Raw genomic sequence first — 15,495 nt, forward strand, 5'->3', positions numbered from 1 at the left:
TGTGGGACTAGATGATGGGATGGCTCCCTCAATTATTGCCCGGTTCTGTTTATTCCCTTTGAAGCATCTGGCATTGACCACTGTTCTTTTTGCGGATACAGACTTACACAGCTGCTACTCTGAAACCTGTCTAAAGCCAGCATATTGGGCGAGATAGGCCATTGGTCTGAGGCAGTATGGCCGTTCTTATGTAGCTTGTCCATTTTACATCAATTTAGTTTAAAGCAATTTTCCAATTTAAGCAAAATCAAACACTGTTATTGCCCAAGAAGAATGTCCACCCCCAGACTGACACTGTGGTAACAAAAGGTGTGAATTAAAACTGATTTAGCTATTTTGGGGCAAGTCTGTGCATACATCAACGCTCAGATGGGGGTAGGGTGTCTGTCTTCACACATCTTTAAAGTGTCGGGCATGCTATTGGCACAATATAAATGTCAATTAACTTAGAGTTTTGGGATCTTTGCACGAACAAACTGTATCATGTTCGTGGGGGTGGAGGGGCAGAAGGAGAGGCCCCGAGATAGGATAGCTGCTTCTGCTGGGCTGAGAGTACAGTTGGATAGGTTAACAATATTGCTGGGTGGGTTGAGGGAACCATTGCCGTGGCCCCTCGTAGCATGTATAACTATTTTACATTTGGGGACAATGTATACCTTCAGATCAGCGGCACTGCTATGGGTACCCGCATGGCCCCACAGTATGCCAACATTTTTATGGCTGATTTAGAACAACGCTTCCTCAGCTCTTGTCCCCTAAAGCCCCTACTCTACTTGCGCTATATTGATGACATCTTCATCCTCTGGACCCAAGGAAAAGAAGCCCTTGAGGAATTCCACCATGATTTCAACAATTTCCATCCCACCATCAACCTCAGCCTGGTCCAGTCCACACAAGAGATCCACTTCCTGGACACTACGGTGCTAATAAACAATGGTCACATAAACACCACCCTATACCGGAAACCTACTGACCGCTATTCCTACCTGCATGCCTCCAGCTTTCACCCTGACCACACCACACGATCCATCGTCTACAGCCAAGCTCTGCGATACAACCGCATTTGCTCCAACCCCTCAGACAGAGACAAACACCTACAAGATCTCTGTCAAGCTTTCTTACAACTACAATACCCACCTGCGGAAGTGAAGAAACAGATTGATAGAGCCAGAGGAGTTCCCAGAAGTCACCTACTACAGGACAGGCCTAACAAAGAAAATAACAGAACGCCACTAGCCGTCGCCTTCAGCCCCCAACTAAAACCCCTCCAACGCATTATTAAGGATCTACAACCTATCCTGAAGGATGACCCAACACTCTCACAAATCTTGGGAGACAGGCCAGTCCTTGCCTACAGACAGCCCCGCAACCTGAAGCAAATACTCACCAGCAACCACATACCACACAACAGAACCACTAACCCAGGAACCTATCCTTGCAACAAAGCCCGTTGCCAACTGTGCCCACATATCTATTCAGGACACCATCACAGGGCCTAATAACATCAGCCACACTATCAGAGGCTCGTTCACCTGCACATCCACCAATGTGATATATGCCATCATGTGCCAGCAATGCCCCTCTGCCATTTACATTGGTCAAACTGGACAGTCTCTACGTAAAAGAATAAATGGACACAAATCAGATGTCAAGAATTATAACATTCATAAACCAGTCGGAGAACACTTCAATCTCTCTGGTCACGCAATCACAGACATGAAGGTCACTTTCTTACAACAAAAAAACTTCAAATCCAGACTCCAGCGAGAAACTGTTGAATTGGAATTCATTTACAAATTGGATACTACTAATTTAGGCTTAAATAGAGACTGGGAGTGGCTAAGTCATTATGCAAGTCACTGGGAGTGGCTAAGTCATTATGCTATTTCCCCTTGTTTTTTCCTACCCTCCCCCCCCAGACGTTCTGGTTAAACTTGGATTTAAACTTGGAGAGTGGTCAGTTTGGATGAGCTATTGCCAGCAGGAGAGTGAGTTTGTGTGTGTGTTCGGGGGGGGGGTCGGGGGAGGGGGAGGGAGTGAGAAAGCCTGGATTTGTGCAGGAAATGGCCCACCTTGATTACCATGCACATTGTAGGGAGAGTGGTCACTTTGGATGAGCTATTACCAGCAGGAGAGTGAGTTTGTGTGTGTATGGGGGTGGGGGAATGAGAGAGCCTGGATTTGTGCAGGAAATGGCCCACCTTGATTACCATGCACATTGTAGGGAGAGTGGTCACTTTGGATGAGCTATTACCAGCAGGAGAGTGAGTTTGTGTGTGTATGGGGGTGGGGGAATGAGAAAGCCTGGATTTGTGCAGGAAATGGCCCACCTTGATGATCACTTTAGATAAGCTATTACCAGCAGGACAGTGGGGTGGGAGGAAGTATTGTTTCATGGTCTCTGTGTGTATATAATGTCTTCTGCAGTTTCCATGGTATGCATCCGATGAAGTGAGCTGTAGCTCACGAAAGCTCATGCTCAAATAAATTGGTTAGTCTCTAAGGTGCCACAAGTACTCCTTTCTTTTTATCTTGGAAAGCTCAGTTCAAACATAGCATATTTTTCTATGGCAGAAGTGCTAGATGGTCAAGTGATTCCCAAGGTCAGATGGAATAAGTGTCACAGCCCATGTAATCAAACAGAACTCCTGCTAGTTTCTAACTGTTTGCTTAATGAACTGTCTTTACTAACCATATATTTTCTCCTGAACAATAGCAAATCATAATGTAATTATTGGGTCATATTCTAGAGTGCATTGGCTGTCAATTAGTCATAGAAAGAAAGAAACTAAATCTGCTGAGAAATAAGTCTGGCAATCCATTGTTGTGATCATTTGAGCAACCGGCAAGAGGACAATAGAGAACACATTTAAAAAAATTAAAACAGAATTTAATCCAAATAATACTACAGATGCCCACGTAAGATGACTTGTGAACAACATTATTTAAAAAAGCATAGTGTCTATAGAAATCTAATTTTAAAATAGGTTTTTAAACTACTGACTTTCTAGGGTCAAAATCAGTTAAAAAGTTTGAGAACCAAATAATACACCTATGACCAGAAACAGTAACAAGCATACAGTGTTCTGAAACAATGTTCTCATGAATAATCATTAACATAAAGCAACTGTAGGAAAAGATGAACTTCGTATAATATAGCTGCATGTATCTTATACAAAGAAAAAGATGCATATTTTCCATTATAGGTAGAGCTAACCTGCAGTCTTATACTTTCATCAAGGATTTTAAAGTTCACTTTATTGAAATGCAACACCAGGTTCAGCTTCATAAGAGCTGCACAGGTAAAGCTGAGGTTTTCCTTAAAACAGGAAAACAAAGGTGAACATTTTGACTAACCTGGCAAGGACTCTGAATTGTCAAACATCAATTCATGAAGTCAGATGTCTAATTTAATAAAGGTGAAGTGTTCTTAGAGTCTAGTGACTTCATTATGTAAACATTTTTTGTTTGCTTGTATTAAAGTATTTTATTCATCACTGATAAACTGTGGTGTTTACATCAGTTCCAGCAATAACTGTGTTGTGTTTGCTCTTGCTTTCTGTGTCATAAACAAGCGCCAGTCCTTTCTCTTGCTCAAAGCTGGAGTATGGGAAAGGTACTGGGCCCTTGAAAGCAAGGAAGTAAAAGATGGGGTGAGAAGTGGGCTTAGAGGGTCCTACAGCGTTTAAGAATGACTGAGCCTCTAGCTAAACAAAACAATCAGAAGGACAGCAGAGTTTTAAGCATGTACATGACTTTGACATTGAAGATAATAAGTCTGCTCTTGTGCTGCATCCTTAGATTCTGGGCTGCTCAAAGGTCCAAAACATCCCCTGGCAATCTCCCGAAAGCTATGTCACAGCCCATAATCTCCATATTGCAATGTCCTATAGGCCCACTCCCTCCCCAACTCTCCTGCACAATATCTATTCCAGGGCCTGTGAGGGGGAGTAGCATCGGACCACTTCTGGTGGCCCTATAGCATGCCTGTGTCAGCCTCACTTCAGTCCCCAGCAAAATCATGGAGCAGGTCCTCAAGGAATCCATTTTGAAGCACTTGGAGGAGAGGAAGGTGATCAGGAACAGTCAACATGGATTCACCAAGGGCATGTCATGCCTGACCAACCTGATTGCCTTCTATGATGAGATAGCTGGCTCTCTGGATATGGGGAAAGCGGTGGATGTGATATATCTTGACTTTAGCAAAGCTTTTGATACGGTCTCCCACAGTATTCTTGCTAGCAAGTTAAAGAAGTATGGATTGGACGAATGGACTGTAAAGTAGATAGAAAGCTGGCTAGACTGTTGGGCTTAACGGGTAGTGATCAACAGCTCGATGTCTAGTTGGCAGCTGGTATCAAGCGGAGTGCCCCAGGGGTCAGTCCTGGGGCCGGTTTTGTTCAACATCTTCATTAATGATCTGGATGATGGGATGAATTGCATCCTCAGCAAGTTCGCAGATGACACTAAACTGGGGGGAGAGGTAGATATGCTGGAAGGTAGGGATAGGGTCCCGAGTGACCTAGACAAATTGGAGGATTGGGCCAAAAGAAATCTGATGAGGTTCAACAAGGACAAATGCAGAGTCCTGCACTTAGGAAGGACCTGGGGATTACAGTGGACGAGAAGCTGGATATGAGTCAGCAATGTGCCTTTGTTGCCAAGAAGGCCAACGGCATATTGGGCTGTATTAGTAGGAGCATTGCCTGCAGATCGAGGGAAGTGATTATTCCCCTCTATTCGGCACTGGTGAGGCCACACCTGGAGTATTGTGTCCAGTTTTAGTCCCCCCACTATAGAAGGGATGTGGACAAATTGGAGAGAGTCCAGCAGAGGATAACAAAAATGATTAATGGGCTGGGGCACATGACTTACGAGGAGAAGCTGAGGGAACTGGGGTTATTTAGTCTGCAGAAGAGAAGAGTGAGGGGGGATTTGATAGCAGCCTTCAACTACCTGAAGGGGGGTTCCAAAGAGGCTAGAGCTAGGCTGTTCTCAGTGGTGGCAGATGACAGAACAAGAAGCAATGGTCTCAAGTTGCAGTGGGGGAGGTCTAGGTTGAATATTAGGAAAAACTATTTCACTAGTAGGCTGGTGAAGCACTGGAATGGGTTACCTAGGGAGGTGACGGAATCTCCGTCCTTAGAGGCTTTTAAGGCCCAGCTTGACAAAGCCCTGGCTGGGATTATTTAGTTGGTGTTGGTCCTGCTTTAAGCAGGGGATTGGACTAGATCTCCTGAGGTCTCTTCCAACCCTAATATTCTATGATTAAACTATAACAATGGTAGAGAATGTAACAATGTATGAGAAAATACAACTTTAAGGAAATTTATTCTATAATAATGTGTACTTAAAAACAAACAAAAGTTATTCTGCTTTTTACACTTTTTCTAATTGCTAACAGTAGGCAAGAGTATTTGGAGCAATAAAAATGAACCAGACCTTCTGTTTTAAGTACAGACACCACAACTGTAGAAGCTTGCATGCTTATGAATACCAGGAAAATGCCACTCCTAATATACTATAATTACAATTTGATTCCCAGAATCTCTCCTGAAGCCAGTAAATAAATAAATAAATGAGAGGTGGGACCTTCCAGTCAGGCAATCAAATCAGCAGTGTAATCTCTAAGGCAAAGAAAAAGAGATTCTCTTGTTACACTTTAGATGTGTCATTTTTTCTATTTTATTACAAACTTGCTTAGCAGTGCAGTGGAAACTTTCTAGGGGTCATCCACACTGCAGCTTGGAACTTAGAGTATTATTTTAATAAACAGTATTGGAAACTGTTGATTAACACAGTGACAAGAGAAGGGTGTATAACTTTTGATTGGACCTAACTTCCCACTCATCCTTTACCACCATCTTTAAAAAAAAAAAAAAGTTTGAGGTCATCCTCTCAACCAATTTATGAAACAGAATCGCATCCTCAGAAGGAAATGATACTGTCACTATCCTGACATTGTCATCAACAACTCTGTATCTCTGTAATGTTGTGTTGAAAGTTATCCTGTGGAGGTCCTCCTGATAATCCTCTACTGAGAATACCTCCTGTACCTAGGTGGAGTAGGATATTCCTTATGATGCATTTTTTATGTTGTTCATTTACAAAATTCAGTTTCCTAGTTGCTAACACAAATTAATGATAGTTTGCTGTACTTCTACAGCACAGCTATAAGGGCAGAATGTTCAGGACTTTCACTGAGACTTGGGTATCTTTGAAAATTGTGCCCTAATTCTAATTTTGCTTTAGCCAGGGCTCACCAACTCACGGCATATTTGGAAGCCAACATCTACAAATTTATTCCATCTCCTGTTCACCATACAAAAGTGTTCTCATCCCACCACATTTGGATGGTGAGTGCTACTGCCTCTATCCAAAGAAGATGAGGGTAGAAGTGGAGTGGACTAAGGAGGGTCAAAATGGTGTAAATACAATGAACAAATACACAAAGGAAGTATTAGGCCAAATACACAAAGGAAGTATTAGGCCAAAGAAAAACCATATCAGATAGGTAACATGTTAAACAGAAAGTTTTAGGAAGAAAGAAAGTGCTGACAAAAGATGTATCAAGACACAGAAGGAAACATGGACATAGGAAAAAGCAAAGAAAGAAAATGGAAATATATTAAAATAAATTAAAGAGTGATGCATACAGTGTCTTGAACCCACATTTTAATGGATTTAAGATCAATTTCCTGGCTTTGAACTGATGGCAGGGGGCATACCCAAATCCCAAGTTTTGACCTACTCATACATTACTGATGATGTTCATCTTTTTAAAAAGCTGACAGGAATGTCTGAGATTGCTGTAAGAGTTCCCTTGTACTAGATTACCCGTTTTCTCCTGAGTCTTGTCTACAGTATTCATTGGTGGAGCGCCATTGGTGGGGAATTATGAACTCCAATTTTCTTAGCCTAGACTCATCCCTAGACAGCAGAAAAGAGCAGGGAAGAAAGGGAAAATGTCTTTACATTAATGAGTTGTCCAGCAGTGTAATGGCTTTAGCTCTGGTCAGGCACTGATGTAAGGAGGCTTCCTGCTTTTGTACAGCTCTGATTCTCCTTTACTTTCCACATAGCAATAGGCACTGCAGCAAGAACAGAGAACAAGAAAAACTCAACATTTTCACAAATTACATAGGTCAAGAGCCCGCCCCACTATTGGGGGGGTGGAGGGGCTAGGATGAGTTACTCTGGACTACCTCCTAGACAGAGCACATGGTGCTAGCAGCTTCTCCCCCACACCGGGATAACAGCCTTCTCCTACTGCTACCTACAGTGGTGTAGCTGTGCTGAAGTTTCAAGAGTTCAGACCTTGTGATGATGCAACAGAATTCACCTTTCCCTGAAAAGGCGCACCTCCCCTCTCCTGGAAATTATGTACAAAAGCTTACATCAAAAAAGAATACAGATTTCAGTGACAATCAGTCAAAAACTAGGAAATGCTAGATTTCCAGTTGCTTGTGCGTCTTTAATTCAGAATCAGCCCATCATGATTTAGTTTTTAATTACATGATCACATTCTGTTTTCCACAGGGCCCCGCCTCATTCAGTCTATAGGTACAGCCAAGGGGTCAATTTAAGGTTGCACTGGCATATGTAAATCTGGTGTTTCCTAATTTTTGACTGCATGTCTTTGCAACCTAAACATCATTGTTTTCACATATGCTTTTTCAAAGGAATAACTAATTGTTTAATTGTTAGCTCTATACTGTTAGATTTACAGAATTTGCAACATGTCTGAGTTAGGTGCCTTGTATTGCATTCCCTGCCTATAATTTTAAAATTGAAAAAAACACCTTAAAGTTTTATTTGTTTCACATATAATTCCCATGTTTTAAAACAGAAAGCATGGTCTTATTAATGTTAATATTTATATGATCCATATCTGTATTATGCTTTGAAGGTCACACCTCATTGATGAGAATGGGTTGGAGTACAGAGAATGTATAACTTTACTCTGGTTATAGTTGGCTGGAGACCAATTTTTCCCACCCATGTGTGGAATGAATTTTGTTGTGTCACACATCACATCACCTCCATATTGGTGCACATAACAAAATCCATGTGGTGGGGATGGGGCCTAGGGGTTCGGAGTGTGGGAGGGGGCTCCGGGCTGGGGCAGAAGGTTGGAGTGCAGGGGTGTGAGGGCTCTGGGTGGGGCCGGGGATGAGGGGCTCAAAACTGGGGTAGAGGGTGAGGGATGGGGGAGTTGCAGTACAGGATGGGGCTCTGGGGCTATGGCAGGGAGAGAGGACTCCCCTGCAGCTCTCCCCCACAGTAGCACCTGGGCTCGGGGTGGAAAAGGCACCTCTCCCCGCCATGGCAGCTCCAGGGCTGGGTTGCCAGGATAGGCCCTCCTCCCCCAGCATCCAGGCCAGGGCTGGCTTCGGGCCGGGGAAGGGGTGTCCTGGCCGTGGCAGGTCCAGGCGCCCCAGCAGATTCAGGGTCAGGCTAGTTTGGGGCTAGGGGTGTAGCGCCCCTCCCTGGGCCACAGCAGGTCCCCAGGCGGGTTCTCTGAGCGCCTGCATGGCGCTAAATAGGCTGCTGTGGGGCGGCGCAGCTTTCAGGGAACTTAGGTGGAGACAGGGGTTTTTTTGTTTTTGTTTTTTTAAGGCTGGGGTAACAGAACAGTACCATATATGTTTACATTGTGATGTGCATGTACGTTGGCAATTAAGATAAACAGTATTTAAAGTAAAAGCTCAGAATTTGCAGCTTATAGGAAGATCTGTGGAGAGGTCCCAATGTTTTCACACCACAATAGTTTCTAGTTCTGGATGTCCAACCAGTGGGTTTTTTTTTTTTGTTTTGATTGTTTTGAAGCTTGAGATGTCTGTAGACATCTCACCGAAACAATTTCAGCTGCAGCTTGGAAGCAGTTGGTGAGGAAGTGAGAATGTTCATTGGATATCCCAAAGGAGGCTAGGACTTAGGCTCTGCTAACAATAAAAACCTTAGTTGCAAGATGAGCACACTCAGAAGGGAATTTTCAAATTGCTTGTAAGAATCTTTATCCAAATGTGTTCATGGAGAAACTCCAAAAGAAGTACTATTTACATTCACGAGTTTCAGAATTCAAATGTTTGAGTTCTGTGTCAAAAAAAAAAAAGCGGGGGGGAGGGGGTGTGTGCTTTTTTTCTTTTAAACATACAATGGACAGTTTCTATTTCAGCACTGCATATCCAAAATGGCTGGATAGATTTTCCTCAAACTTTTTTTAAAAATTCACTGTTCAGCTAAGATCAAGTGTGGAAAATATTATACCCCAAAGGACAATTTTTTTTGAAGTCTGAATGAGTGAGAGCAGGCACTTCTAACTCAAATTGTTTCAAAGCCATATAAACTAACATTTCAGTATAAAAAAAAAAGTTATGTTTTCCAGATGAAAGCTAACTGCCTTTAAAGGGGGAATTGTTGTATGTGAATTGCACTATAAAATTAAATAGGCACAAAAGTCTGCACTAACTAGCTGTTTACCTCTGTGTTTTACTACACCACATAAGTTATAATCAGAGGAAGGAAACTCATAGGAGGTCTGAAGGTTTTTAATTGTTCTAGAGTGCAGATGGTTTGAATCACTGTGAATTTACATAGCTCAAGATCAAAATGTAGAGTGCTAATAAATGCTTGAGTAAGTGATTTTAGCTTGTTTATACCTCTTCTGGGAAAGAGCTTTTCCAACCATTTTTAAGGGCTTTGTTAGTTACTTTGAAGAGCTCTGTGAAGTTTGAAAGCTTGTCTTTCACCAACATAAATTGGTCCAATAAGAGAGATGACCTCATCCACCTTGTCACTGTGAAAGTAGACATCGCCATAGCACAAAATGAAATTTAATGAGCAAAGATGCCAAAGACATTTTCTTTACTACTTGTACCACTGCAGTAGCAAGATTTGCAGTGGTAAATCTTGCTACTATATTTCCACACTGTTTGATTTAACGTACTTTCTTCTCCAGTTCCTGGCACTCTCATTGCCAGTATAAAACCAGGCTTTCTGCTGACATCTCTGCATCCATCACACTTGGTTCACAGTTTAAAAGTTTTCTTTACAACCACAGAGCTAAAGGCTTAATTTTAAAAAAGTAAGTGAGATTCCAGCAAACAAGATAGCAACTTGAGAGGTACCAGTACCATGTACCAGCTGAATGGAGCCCTACCCTGCTGGCTACCATCATGTGTTAATGATAGCAGTATTACCAATCCCAAACATTCAAAAAATCATGAGTCAGTCCTCAGAAAAAACAAAACCCACCCATCCCCACCTCCATGATTTTGGCTTAAAAGTTTTTTCTTCTTTTGTGGTTGGACTTAAGTTCCAACTCTCCTAGAATGTTATTGGGGCAAGTTGTATGTCCCGGATATTAAGCAATCAATAAATGATTATCATGTGCATGTCCATTTGAGACCTTCAGAGTATTTCATGAAACATTCATTTGGCCTTGCAATACTGCTGTGAAGTATCTAAAGAAAAAAGAATACTGCATGCTCAGCTATTTACACAAAGCCATCTTGTTTGTGTTTGGACTTGAGTCCTCTAAAAATAATTTGTCACCCCTTGAAAGCTCAGTTTTTACATGAAAACTGAATTTCTTAGCAAACCCTACACAATTTTAATGAAAATATTTAGACCTTGTTGCAGCTTTAGTAGGGCTGTAGGTCTTACACAGAGTCTTACTTCCATCCTCATTCCAAAGCGTCCCTCTGTGTGCATTCTGTATGGACAAGTTCCTGATGTGGCCTTCTCTCTTGCCCGAGTACCTCTTCTTAGGGCAGCCTCTGGCTACAACATGGTTTAGAAGAGCTGCCTTCACTTGCATGTAGTCCTGATGAACTGCATCCAGGGCCCAGTAGGTGGAGGGGAGCTTCCTTACTTACTTATGGCCCCAGCTTTTGAAGTCACCGAACTCCCTTTTGAAGGTGACCAGAAAAAGTCTCCAGCTCATTCTCAGGCCGTTTTCTTCAGTGGTCCTGTCACTAAAGATGGTCTTGAGCCTGCATTAGCTAATCTCTTCATAGGCCTGCTTTTCCAAAGATGCTCAGCTGCTAGCTCCTCCTCTCCAGGACCAACAGCATATACAATCCATGTGGCAGGTACTTTTCCTTCGTGGGAAATGTATTCACTCCATCTTCTTGTTGGGAGTGTGGTGCATTTACAATATCATCTGCCTAAAAACCATCTTTACAGGGTCCTTTTAAAATAGCTTCAGGGGCCAATGGCTGTGTATTCTTTGGTTCTAATTCTTCACGTGTAACATTCTAAGAGCCACATCCTCTTTCAGTGTAACACTGACAAGAGACTGCAAATGCCTGAGCCACCAGGTATCAGACTCTGCCAAAGTGAAACAGACAGATGGGAGTGGAGCAAATATTGAACTGTCTATAGCATCCTTGACAGCAGATTCTGCAGGGCACTTATCAAATTTATTTTCAGCACACTTCGCATTTTGGATGCAGCCATCTCCGACCATGGTGAAAATATGGGAGAGTGAGGGAGGGGAATGCTTTTGAAAAGAATCCATTTCCTAATCAAAACAAGAAGGAGGGTTTTCCCAAATCTGGCACTGACAGCCTATCTGTGACAGGGACATAATTCCTGGAAGTAACTAGAGTGAAACTGCCAAAACTAGAAGGGAGTTGGCAAAATTTAGCTTCCCCCCTGCTTATTGTAGCCAAAAAACACAGGTGCCTTAAAAGAAATGAAAGTGCACGGAAGAGTGTAGAATGACCAGGAAATATAACTCTTGTAGCTTTTGCTATAACATAGCCTAATGGACTCTCTGTGAAATGCTGCTCTAGCACATAGTGTAACGGGTAGATGTCAGTTATTCTTAAAGTTACAAAGGTTTTGGGACGGGTGGGGTGCAGGCTTACATTCCTGACATAAGAGGTCTTGTGCCAACCAAGCCAACCTTCTGGCTGAGGAGGGAGGGGACAGGTTCCTTCCCCTCAGCCCATCAGTGCTCTGGGACTAAAGTATTCTAATCTGCAGCAGGCAAGCACAGTTTAAAGAGGAAATGAAGTTATTAACAGAGGAGCATTAAAAGTCAAATTATAATTAATAAATGCTTACCGTCTCCAGGTGAAATGCTGAACCTACTGACATCAATGGGAGTTTTGCCACAGGCATCAATGGAGTCAGGATTTCAACCTCATTAAGTGACATGTACAAAGTCTAGTGTAACTATATGCTCAGTTTGAAGCGTGAGTTTCAGGTGCTTCTAATTCACTTGTGTCTTCCAGAGACACTAGGGATTATTTCTGTCAGTTATTTCTGCTGATCCTAACCTCAGACATAATTAGCTATTGCAATATCACCACTCACAAAGGACAGGGTCAAAGACACCCCAGAATTGATACTCACTGGAAATTGCCCTATTTGTAATACCTTACGCTCAAGAATTTCCTCCTCCAAAATAAAATGTTTCTTTAACAGATACAATCAAAGCCTCTTCCAAGATAAATCATTCTACAGCAGTTCTTGAGTGAATCTTACGCATATCTAGATTTCCAATACAGTAAAAGCATACTTATGGCATAGATTAAGAAATAAATTTCAGAATATACCACTAACCATTTTTATAGTATTGTATATCTTCAGTATTAAACATACTATGAAAATTGTACCAAATGCTTTATAAAGAATAGTTAATCTTCACAATACTACTGTGAGGTAGGTAGATAGTACGTATTGCTATCCCCACTTTCTATATAGGAAACAAACAGAGGTAATTACCACCATTTTTGAAATGTCTGCTAATTCTGTGTGCCTAACCCGAGACATGTTGAAGCAGGACTTGGGGAGGAGGAAGGGGAATCAGACCCAAGCTGTCTCAGGTTGAGCACCCAAAAAATGGAGGCACTCAAAATTAATGGGTGCTTCAGAAAATTGTGGCCTAAGTGACTTCTGAAGGCCACACAGTAAATCAGTGGTAGAACTAGGCCTACAAGCCTGGTCTCTCAACTCCTAGTATCATGCTCTAATCCAGGGGTCTCAAACACACGGCCCACGGGGTTATTTTCTGCAGCCCGCCAGCTCCCCGCAACCCCCCTGCCCCCCGAGCATTTACCGAGAGCAGCTCTGGCCCGGTGCACACCAGGGGAAGGGCAAGCTCTGGCGGTTCCCCATTCCCGGCCAATGGGAGCTTTGGGGGAGGTACCTGGAGGAGTGGCCAGGGCAATACACAGACCGCTGTTCCTCCCACCCCTCCCCCAGGTCCCGGCTGCTGCCCAGAGCCACGCAGGGGCAGGGCAGGCAGGCAGCCCAGTGCGTGGCAGGCTGGATCCGCCCCCTGAACCTCTACTGCACCCCGACCCCCTGCCCTGAGGCACCTGCCACACCCCACACCCCTGCTGCACCCCAACCCCCTGCCCTGAGCCCCCTGCTGCACCCCGACCCCCTGCCCTGAGCCTCCTGACGCACCCTGTACTCCCTGGGGGCAGGGAGGGGGCGGAGTTGGGGCAGAGATTTCAGGGAAGGGATTGGAATGGGGGCAGGGAAGGGGTGGGAAGAGGCGGAGCAGGGGTGGGGCCTCACAGAAGGGGCAGAGTGGGGGCAGGACCAGGGCAGCAGGGGTCAGTGGTGTGGCCCTCGGCCAATGTACTAGTTCTCATGTGGTCCTTGTGGTCATTTGAGTTTGAGATCCCTGCTCTAATCCCTACATCATTCCACTTCCAACAAATTGCTTCTTAATAATCATATGATCTTTCTGATTAGTTATATTTGTAGGCAGAGGAATCCTATAAAAAAGATAATGATCGGGGAGGCAAGTAGAAAGAGGTTGAGGAGGGGAAAAAAAAGGTGGATAGTGTTAATGAGAAACACTACTTTATGAAGGAGCGGTGCTGAAAGCCACATTCTGGGAGGTGGAATAGGGGTAACAAGAGTCCTCTCCCCGCACTCCCAACTCAGAAGTCAGTCATTTGACTGCAAGTGATGGAATGCATTTTACATTACCCACTACCCATGCTGCCAAGTCCTCACCTTTTTAGCACCTATCTTGAGCAGAGCTAGCATGAGTCTGGCTACTCGGGCTAGGATGCCTGTTCCCAGCTACAGTGTAGACATACTGTAAGGCTATATTTTCACTGACAGAAAGTGTGTTTTTACTAAAGGATAATTAACCTATCCCACTTTAAAAATAAAGTGGCTTGTCTCCACTATGTTTTTATCATGACGTAAACTAGGCAGGGTCAGCCCTGGGTTGGGGGTATATAGTTGACATCACCTAGCTATCTCACAGTAAAAACTACAAGTAACTTATCACCACTTCGGATTTGCCAGATAACTATTGTGCATTAGTTATCTCAATGTTAAAAATATCTGTGTGTCTGTGAAGACAAAGCCTTAGAAGGGGCATGGCCATGACTCCACACACATCCAGCGTGCTGGCAGGCAAAAACAGGTCAATACTAAGGGGAGCACAGGCTACACTTTTTCCAAAGGTATAGCAAGTACTTCTGCTGACCATACTCACTTCAGCACATCTGCAGGCAATATATCTTAAAACAAGAGTAATGCCTCTCTGCAGGATCAAGAAAAGGAGTACTTGTGGCACCTTAGAGACTAACAAATTTATTTGATGAAGTGAGCTGTAGCTCACGAAAGCTTGTGCTCAAATAAATTGGTTAGTCTCTAAGGTGCCACGAGTACTCCTTTTCTTTTTGCGAATACAGACAAACACGGCTGCTACTCTGAAACCTGTCTACAGGATCAGACATCACAGGTCTTTCCCCCTGCAGTTCTTCACTGGCTTATAGGGCTACTACTGATGTTCTGGAAGGGTTCGTGGGGTCCTCTCATTAAAGTTCTCCCAACAAACTGAAGGGAGGGTTAGGCTGTTTTTGCCTCCTGTCATGCAGCCCCCTGCAGTATCCACAGGAGGGAGACACACAAATGTCCAGTACTTCTGCACTCTTCCCGGAGCACTTTCTGGCTGCCAAGCAGCATGGCTTCAGGGACTCCCAAGCCAGCAGCTTCCCCAGAACTCACCCAAGAGAGATTTACAGATGCAGAGGAGGTTCACAGAGAAGCTGATACAGACTTACGATGCACACACTTTCCTCCAGATTCTCCATAAGTCTTAAGGACAGAGCAATGTGCATCCCCATTCCGATACCTCCTCCCTTCATGACCCCACCTTACTCCATCCCTCTAACTAACTCCTGGCCCTATGGAGGGCCTGTCCCTGTCAGAACAGGATAGTTCTGTAGAGGCAGCTGCACCCCACCATACATGCACACAATACGAAGATAAAGTCTGCACAGTTGGTCTTTTCCATGATGGTCTAGTTGAAGAATGTCTGGGGGATTATATATGAAATGTTTGTAGTGATACCTATGGGAAATACCTTTAATAAGAGGGAGATTTCAAGCCAATTAATTTCATTTGCTTGGTGGATGTGTCACATTGAGTACAAGCTCCCAGCAGGGCAATTTGCCCCTTTTGTTCTGGCCGACTATGCCTGAATTCATTTTCTAATCAGCATACCAA

General features: G+C 43.6%; 1 protein-coding gene across 2 annotated transcripts in view; it reads right to left on the reverse strand.

The window, feature by feature from the left end:
- Positions 1-15,495, reverse strand: part of RASSF3 (Ras association domain family member 3) — a 172,932-nt gene that overhangs the window by 75,040 nt on the left and 82,397 nt on the right. The gene's annotated exons all lie outside the window — the stretch shown is intronic.

This window comes from Lepidochelys kempii, chromosome 1 (assembly GCF_965140265.1).
Source record: "Lepidochelys kempii isolate rLepKem1 chromosome 1, rLepKem1.hap2, whole genome shotgun sequence".
In the NCBI taxonomy this organism is placed as follows: Eukaryota; Metazoa; Chordata; order Testudines; family Cheloniidae; genus Lepidochelys; species Lepidochelys kempii.